At 35.6% G+C, this 9714-nt stretch overlaps 1 non-coding gene across 1 annotated transcript; it reads left to right on the plus strand.

Annotated features, from left to right (window-relative positions):
- The first annotated feature begins 7156 nt into the window (after positions 1–7156).
- Positions 7157–7262, plus strand: LOC133293297 (small nucleolar RNA R71). Its single transcript, XR_009749046.1, has one exon. It is a non-coding gene; the product is annotated as a small nucleolar RNA R71 (small nucleolar RNA).
- Positions 7263–9714: the final 2452 nt, after the last annotated feature.

Genomic DNA, 9714 nt, shown 5'->3' on the forward strand with positions numbered 1-9714 from the left:
GCCTGTAGGATGAGTCGTTGGAGGACTTTATGCTTTTTGCATTTTGATGGCCATCGGGCCTAGGCTAGACTTAGGGCATGAACATCGTATATGTTGTTAGGATGAGATTTATGTCATATTTGTTCATGCTATTTCTGCCAAAGTCTAGGTACATGTAGTTTATGACATTTGGAGATTTATGAATTATGTTGTAATTTGGATAATTGTAAGTATTGTAATTTGGATCTTGTGTAATTGAAGAATATGTAACATGATGAAAGGACAATAGGCCTATTTTAGGATTGTGATTATTTGTATGATTAGTAAATGCATGCAAATGGACTTTGATGATTGAAATGTATTGAGTATTAATAAAGTAATCAATGTGATACGTATTATATAAGTAAAATAAACTGTGATGGGTTGTAAGTGCCCCAAGGCATTGTTGGCCCTTGTGTGTGCCACCCAATGATTATTAGGTACATTTGAGGTCCTAGATCACATTAGCAAACTTGGGGATTTTTGGTAAAAAAAAAAAAGAAAACTCTGGCAAAATTTCTACAAATTGGCATAATTCAGGCGAACTTTGGGAGAACATATCTCACTCAACAGAGGTCAGATAGGGACATACCATATGCCATTTTGAAGCTTGAGATGTCCTCTATCTTGTGGTAAAATTTGGTAAAATTATGGGTTGGAAATAGGCCTGTAGAAGGCAGAGAGTGAAGACTGCCCATTTGCTCACTGCACATGTGGAAGTTCTGAACCAGTTTTTGGAAATGAATTCCCGCTTTGTTTATTGGTCAAATTAAGTGTATGATATGTAAAATTGAAGATTGAGGTGTCTAGTTTGTTGTATAAAACTTTTAGAGAAATTTGTTGAGTGTATTTTCTGCAGTAATTCGTGGAGTGAGGGATGTTGGAGCTGTTTTGGGGTTGGTTGGCAGTTTTGCTTGTCCAACTTCAAACGGCGATATCCAGAGCGAACGAGCTCTAAATAACTCATGTGATAGCTTCCTAGAAAGGTAATTGAGTGTAGAATAACATATCAAAATATGGGAGGCTTGTAGAATGCGGTTTGTCTGCAGAAAAATAAAGACCGAACCATGTTCGGATAGGTAGAAAACGTAAAATTGAGAAATTAGCTAAGTGGGTTTATGGGAACCCCTTAGTGACTTGTAGTAATTAAAATAAATATAAAAGTAGTTTAAATAAGTATTCTGCAAAGAGTTTACAATTACGGTCACAACTTTTAATTTATTACGCTTTTTATTGTTTTAAATACTCGCGTAATAACGGAAAAAGTTTACTCGCATTTTTATAAATGAATTGTTGTGATTGTATCTGCGCTTAATATCATAATTAATGTTAACAATACCGGTGTACAACGGGATGTTACAGCTTGGGGCGGAGTAACTCTTCGAGAACCCTTGCTTACTAATATTTCTGTTAGATATCTCACCCCTTTTTGGGGCACATTTTCAGGTGCAGATGTTCATGAGATAGATGTTTCCTGAGGTAAGAGGCCAAAATAGAGTTTATTTGAGATGCATATTTTATTCAGATTATCATGGAAATGATTATTATACTGTGACATGATCATTATGACTTTATGTTTTTACTAGACTATGTATGTTTTAATTGTTTAGTGAGCATGGGTGTAACACCTCGTGTGCACCCGGCGGTGTATTAAACATATAAATGGTAATAGGCGCAACTAAATTAATTTGCGAAGCCAATTATCCTATTATGAAAACTCATTAATTTCCTAAGTGAAATAACTTTTTCTCTTTAACAATCCTTGTGTAAAACTTACGTATTGCAAATAAGACATAACTGCACATATGAAAATGCATACATGTCCTATCATATAATCTTCAATAAATATCAGGTCATGATTCCACCTCAAGTGGTCATGACACCAATCCTGATAGATAGCGTATACAACACTAGTCTCAACATCAACATCAACATCAACTTATTTAAAGTGGCATGTGTAAGAACTTGCATCGCTAAATAATTAATTAAATACGATTATCTATGTCGGAGCATGGATTTGATAGTGATTATGCATAATGATGATAAGATAATTAATTAGAAAGTGAGATAATGCTTAAGTCGCTTTTCTGACAAAAAGTGCAGATATCGATTCTGCTTTGCGATATAAATGCATACCGGTGAAGTATCCCGAAAAATTATAATAAAATTATAAATATTCCTAGAAAAATATCTAGGTATGGAATATAAAGATTGGAATAAGAATAATGAGCATAAAAGTCAGAACTAATACCGACTACGTATAAAACGCGTACTGGCAAAGTGCTGCGAAAATTATAATAAAAATATGATAATTCCTAAACAAATGGCTAAGTTCAGGATATTAAGTTTGGTAGAAGAATGATTAGTGGAGCTATTACAACTAATATTGTTGGATTAATTAAGTGCACATATAAATAGCCTTGTGCACAATAATCTAGGTCAGTTTTCTGAATTCTCTATGTAGAGCTCCTTGGGTGTCTTGGCTGCCACCTTCCTCTCTTCTTGGAAGCTTGAACCTTTGCATAAAACTTAACCAAAATCCACCTTTTTTCATTGATTCTTCCTCCTTAATCTTGTAAACACTTGGTAGTGTGCATTGTGAGGGAAAATGATGCTTTCTTTCTGAGTTGTAGCTGTTGGTTGGTGAGGGTTGAGTTCTTTGGTTTGTGTTGAGGGAGCCATTTTCTTGGCACTTGAGGCTTCAAGAAGCTATTTTTTGGTGTAAAGAACCAAGCTTGTGGATCATTTTCATGGCCTCACACTAGCAGCACAGTAGAGTGGTATAGAAATCACCAAGACACCTCCTTTTTTCTGTTTTCACAAGCCTTAAGGTAACCTTTGACCCTTTCCCTTGAAATTTCATGATTATAGCTTGTTTAAGTCATTAAAAAGGAGAACTTTGATTATTCAAGTTAAGGGTTGTTAATCTATGCATGATAAGTGATAATAAACTTCTGTTTGTGGAGACATTGGACTCAGAACCATTGAAGGACCCTTAAAATTGAGTTTATGCAGAAACTGCACGAGTTTCTGCATTCTGTCTGAAAAGTATTCGAATACTTTTCATGGAGTATTATTCGAATACAAATCTTGTATTCGAATACTCATCAAGAAGTATTGGGATACTTTTCTGTGAAGGGAAGTATTCGAATACCTTGGTAAAAGTATTGAGATACTTTTGGTATTCGAATACTTATCGGAGAGTATCCGGATACTGTAGTAAAAATATTCAGATATTTTTGGTATTCGAATACTTTAGTGAAAGTATTAGGATACTTTTCGGGAAAGTTGAAGTATTCGAATACTTATCGAGGAGTATTCAAATACTTTTGGCAGATTGAGCCTAAAATCACTTAAAACAAGTTGGAAGCCTTGAATACAACATAGAACCTCAATGAAATTCTAGACTAGTAATATTGATGATGTGAATGTTATGAAAATAGATTCGTGACTTTGCTGAACATTGGTAGTACTTGTGACCCCTTGGACACCGAGTGTGAAGGAGGATTTAGCTTGACAGGTAAGCTTTCATGTTCTCGATTTTACCCATTGTTGGTTTCACCATTCCTCATGGAGGGGTGGTTTATATGCATGTTGTGTTTTTCTGAAATTATGTGAAGAATATTTGATATGTTGTTGAGCTGTTTATGAGTGGAAATGCCTTATGCTATGTATGTGGGGTGTTCCACCTAGACGGTAATCCCTGAGTATGTGGTAACATACAAATGGTAACTCCGTGGGTGAGGTACAATCGAGGAGCCTTGTACTATAGGTTATAGACGTATCTAATCCCTATCTTTTATTCTCTGGCCAGTAGGATGCATACACACATGACATAGACATATGCTGCATTGCATGGATATTGATATTATGCTATGATCATCGTTTTCAACTTATATTGCACATATAAGTGAGCTTGGGGTGGAGAGATCCTTGAGGACCCATTGTCTTACTGAGATTTCTGTTTAGAGATCTCACCCCGTGTGGGGCACATTTTCAGGTACAGGTGTTTCTGAGGTTGAGACCTCTGGCGGCAGGAGGCCGGAGTTGAGCTGACGATATGTTGCATGCTTTGACTGTTATGTTAGGATACAATTATGCCCTGTTATTATATGGCTATTGTACTTGAGACATGGTGATTATGTTGTTCTATTTGGTGAGCATGGGGGTTGTCCATGCCACAATGGTATAAGTCATGTTTATTTCAGACTTGAGTTGTAATACATGTATCAAGATTTGTCTGGTCTACGAGTTATAGTTCCATGACTTGATACATATTTATATCATGAGGTTATTCAGTGTAGTTGTTTATTGCAATTTATATACAGGAATTTTTTTGAAAAAGAATAAGTAAATACCTTGGTAAATATGGCAAGTTTCATAATTGGAAAAAGTTAGCTTTCGCATTTATTGGGCTGCGCTATTACCATTTATATGTTTAATACACCGGGTGCACACGGGGTGTTACATCATGGACAATGTAAGAACTCGCAACGTTAAATTAAGAATTTAAATAATTTATTTATGAATTTAGGAAATAATTCCATAATTGACCTTGGATAAATATAGAAAGATTAGAATAATTATTGAGAATGACAAATAATTATTGACCTTAGAAGGAATTTCAACTTTTTTTCTGGCTTCTTAACTTCATTAAGCTTCTCATCACCTCCCACATTTATGTTTGGCTTTTCTGGAGATACCACCACTTTACCACTTCTGGTTGTGATAGCCATACAATCTTCCCTTGTATTAGTAATTGTGTTACTAGGAAATGTACCTGGAGTTTTATCAGCAATTTGTTTAGCTAGTTGGCCAATTTGATTCTCCAAATTTCTGATAGATGTATTTGTGTTCTTGGTATTAGCTCTAGTCTCATCCATGAAGGCATTATAATATTGAGCCATTTGTCCTACTAGCTTCTCCAAATCAGAAAGTTCCTTGGGTTGGTGTTGCGACTCGGCAAGTGCACCGATCGTGAAAGTAATAAAGTGTACCGGAGTACGAGATCGTTCCCATGAGGATCAGAATCTTCAAGCACTAGTTCGCTAATCGCGTTTTAGTTGGACAATCAAGATTTAGATGAAGAGAGTTGTGATTCAAAGAACTTAAAATTAAAAAAAAATAAAAGCATGCAATCAAGAAAATTCAGAATTTAAAGAATGAATGAAAGGATGATGTTTGATTAAGAATTTAAAACAAGCGTAGTTAAGGTTTCGACTTCCCCCAATATCCTCAATACGTTATGAATTAAACAGTCAAGAATCTGTTTCTTAATATATTGCCAATCAATTCTATCTGAGTTAATTACGGCTCAATTCCTTGTTACCATAAATCTATGTAATCTTGAAAGAACTCTAGTTCCCCGATTATTCCCCAAGAAAACATGCATTAAGATCAAGAATTTCAAGATTGCATAGTTACCCTATGTCTATCCCTAGATCACAAGGATTATGATAAATTATCAAGTCAGGGTTCATGCACCAACATTCCTATTGTCATACAATTCCCCAAAATTATTCTATAAGGAGCAAACTCATAGAAAGCATTAAAAACAGATAATTTATTCAATTATAAAAAGAACAGGATTCAGAGACAATTTAATTCATAAACATAAAGATTCAATTGGATTCCATCTACCCTTAACTATATAAAAGATTACTCTAGCATACTGAATTGAAAAATAATAATAAAGAAAAGAGAACTCCAAGCCTCCATTGGTGTGATGTTGACTTGGTTCCTCAGTGTTCCAGTGCTCCGCAACAGGATTCCTCCTTCAGTCTTGGTGTCTGGATGAGTATGTGAATTCGTATTTTGGTCTGACCCTCAGCTCCTTATTTATAATCATTGGAGTTGTATCCTTCATTCAATCTCCCAACGAATCTGTATCAGATTTATAACTGATTCTACAATTGTTTCCTCTTTGCATTTAAGATCTTGAAGACTGGTTGACAGATTTGAGCTTCGAATCTTTGTTGTGATCTTCCATCATATCTTCCCATGGATTTATATCTATTCTCAATCAAGATTGATTTGTTTCCACTTTGCATTTTTGTAAAATCTGATGCACATCTTGATAAAGATATAAAATCTCTTTTGGATTTAGATTTGGCCGTGCATGGACGTTTTAGCGTGATGTTTGTGCGCTAAAACATTCTCACAGTGTGTTGTTGTCTGCCTCTAGGCGTTTTGGCATGCTGATGGGCGCCAAAACGTCCTCTTCGAAGGGTGTTTTCATGCTGCGGAAGCTTTTTGGCGTGCTGTTGGGCGCCAAAACGCTCTGGTCCAGGGAGATATTGTGGTTTTCTTCATTTTGAGCGTTTAAATGTGCTTATTGGACGACAAAACGTCCTCCTTCAGCTGGTACACACTTGAAATCTTGCTTCTTTGAGGTTTGAACTCATCTTGTTGTATTTCTTTGGCTCCAAAAAGCCATAATAGATGTCAAAAATCCTTTAAAATAAGAAATATGACAACATGTTAGCAAGATATTTAATTATTGTAACTTTGCGTTATAAGACCCTAATTTCCATGCAATTAATGATATATTTCAAGTATAATTAAGCCTAAAACCATGGTAAACTAAGGGTTTATCAGTTGGATTGGTGGAGGCTGCAAATAGTTGTTAGATTTGAAATCAAGACCACTTCCCTGAATCTTCCTTTGGAAATTACTATCTCCAGCAGAAAAATTCTGACTTCTTTGAATATTTTGCTGAGGAGGTCTTTGATCATACCGAATACCATTCACTTGCATTTATTGAGGATAATCAGAAGCCAACAAAGAAGGACATTCATTAGACTCATGATTGTCCTGGCAATATTCACACACAACAGCAATAGCTTGAGCCTGAACACCAGAAAGCTGCATCTTATCAAGCCTTGAAGTCAAATTTGCTATTTGTTGAGATAATAACTTATTTTCAGCCAGCACAACATCATTACCTTTCAGCTGAAGGATACCTCTCGTAGGCTTAGATGACAAACCTTCATTTTCATTAGCAGCTATTCTTTCAATCAGCTCAAGAGTCTCATTTTCTCTCAAGGATTTAATAGTACCACCTGCTGCACCATTCAACACCATCCGAACTTCAGGTTTACAACCGTTGAAGAAGTTTCTCACCTGATTACTAGCAGTCAAGTTATAATGAGGACACCTCCTCATTAAATCCTTGAATCTGTTCCATGCTGCACACATAGTTTCACCCTCTAATTGAGTGAAATTGGTGATATCATTCACCATCTGATTGTATCTCTCCATTGAAAAGAACTCAGCAAAGAACTTTTGAGACAAATCATCCAATGTAGGAATGCTTCGTGCAGGCTGCCTTTCCAACCAATTAAGAACTTTTCCCTTAACAACAAAAGGGAACAACCTCAGCCGAATTGCATCATTGGACACCTGAGGATGTTTGGTTGAGTCACATATCATCAAGAATCTGTCTATGAATCTGTGAGGATCTTCATTCTCCTATCCTCCAAACTGAACTCTCTCCACCAATTGAATATGGGAAGACTTAAGCTGCCAATTATTGTTACCAATATCAGGCTAAATAATGCTTGGGTTAGGCATGTTAAAAGATGGAGTAAGAACAGTGTCCATGAGTGGATTTTCTGCATCATTATTTGCAGCTATGATTAGTGATTCAGCTGGTATCTCTTGTGGTTCTTCAGGAAGAGTCTCTAACTCGTTGCATTCAAGCTTCTTCCGAGCAAATTTTCTATTTCTCCTTTCAGTCTTTGTAATCTCAGAATCAAATAGAAATTCTGCAGTTTTGCCTCGCATACAACTCAGAAAAGAGATTAGTAGCACTTTTCAAATAAAAATAAATAAATAAAATAAAGTAAAAATATTCACAAAATCCAATCTTAAAGATCAAGATTATATGATATAGGAAATGCCAATCCCCGGCAATGGCGCCAAAAACTTGATGCTCACCGGCACGTGTACTGATCACACAAGTAGTATAATGATATGAAAGTATCATCTCGAAAGGGATTGTGATCGAATATCAAATAATCGTTCTTTTAAGATGGAAGGAATTCAAATAGATATGAAAAATATTTGATTTGGGTAAAAATAAGAACTAAAATAAAAACGTATTTTTGGAACTTTTGTTGTGAAAAGTAGAACAGAGATTACTTTTATAAAATATGAGAAGACATTGTAGCTAGAGTGCACTCACCATATGATCCCACCTTCTACTTTGGATTGATTTAAAATACTCATTTAAATAAATACTCAGATAATTTATCATCTAAAAATTATTAAATAGTTAACCCTCAATTCCTTGCAAGATTAACCCTTTAACCCCAATTGGAACCTCAATTCCTTGCAATGTTCCTCATGGAATTAAGCAATGAACACGATAAATTAAGCATCTCCAATCAAATATACGTCTATTCCTAGCACGCATACAAATTGTTATCCTACTCCCTTTCAAGGTCAAAAACCCCAATATTCCTATCTAGGGTTCTAACCCTCAAACTATCATCAACTATCAGATTGATCAGTTCTAACAGAGAGGATAGAAATTACGCACAGAGTAGAGATAAAGATAAATATATAAACGAGTAAAAGTAAATCAATCCGTTGTAACAAGGGTTCACATAGGGTTTGTGACCCTAACTACAATAAAAAGTACCTAGCCAACCACGGTCATGGCTAAATATCAATATTCAACATAAACTGGAAAATGGAAAATGGAAGAACAAGATGAACAAAATCTCCATAGGACTCTCTCTCTGAGCACGACGGCTGTTTCTCAAGAATCCTTTTTCTGTCATGAAGCATCCTTTTTATAGTCCCTTCCTTTCTTCTTCCAAAATTGTCCTTCAGAAGCACAGTGATATTGTTTTCGGCAAAGTGGCGCTGGATCGCGCCGCTGTGGCGCAAGATCGCGCCACTTTTCTGGAAAATGGCCCAGGGAAACTGGAGCGGCTTAGCAGCACCCCCCGTGCGGATTTACGCCACCAAGCTTTTAAACTTTCGTGTTCTCCTTCTTTCTCCCTATATAAGCATAAAAAATAGGTGAGAAATGTTATTGAAATGGAAAAGTCAATATAATAAGCAAATATATATATAAAGTGCTCTTTTCTGACTTAATCCTTATTATTTTAGCTTGGAAAACTACATATGCCAGAGGCACATCAGACAGTATTCAAATATGTATCATGGAGTATTGGGATACTTAGTGGTATTCAAATACTCTAGTAAAAGTATTAGGATACTTATTGGTATTCGGATACTCTAGTAAAAGTATTGGGATACTTAGTGGTATTCGAACACTTTAGTAAAAGTATTGGGATACTTTTGGTATTCGAATACTTTAGAAAAAGTATTGAGATACTTTTCTGGGAACAAGAAGTATTTGAATACTTATCGAGGAGTATTCGAATACTCTTGGCAGATTGAGCCTAAAATCAATTCTAACAAGTTGAAGAGCCTTAAATACAATATAGGACCTTAATGAATCAGTGTGGGCTTGTCCTATAAGTGTTCAAGTGATAAAAATGAAATAACCCATTATTAAGGCTTTGGGAGAAGCCGGTAATCATTAAACAAAAAAGGAAATTTTGTCCTTATGTAATGAAACTCTAGACTATGTATATTAATGATATTTATGGTATAAAAAGACTGTGACCTTGCTGTTTGGTGACCCAGGATTTTGTGTGGACTTCTGTTGCAACTTTAGCA

The sequence above is a fragment of the Gastrolobium bilobum genome, unplaced genomic scaffold (assembly GCF_033153095.1).
Source record: "Gastrolobium bilobum isolate Gb01-03AN ecotype WA unplaced genomic scaffold, APGP_CSIRO_Gbil_v1 utg58782, whole genome shotgun sequence".
NCBI lineage: Eukaryota > Viridiplantae > Streptophyta > Magnoliopsida > Fabales > Fabaceae > Gastrolobium > Gastrolobium bilobum.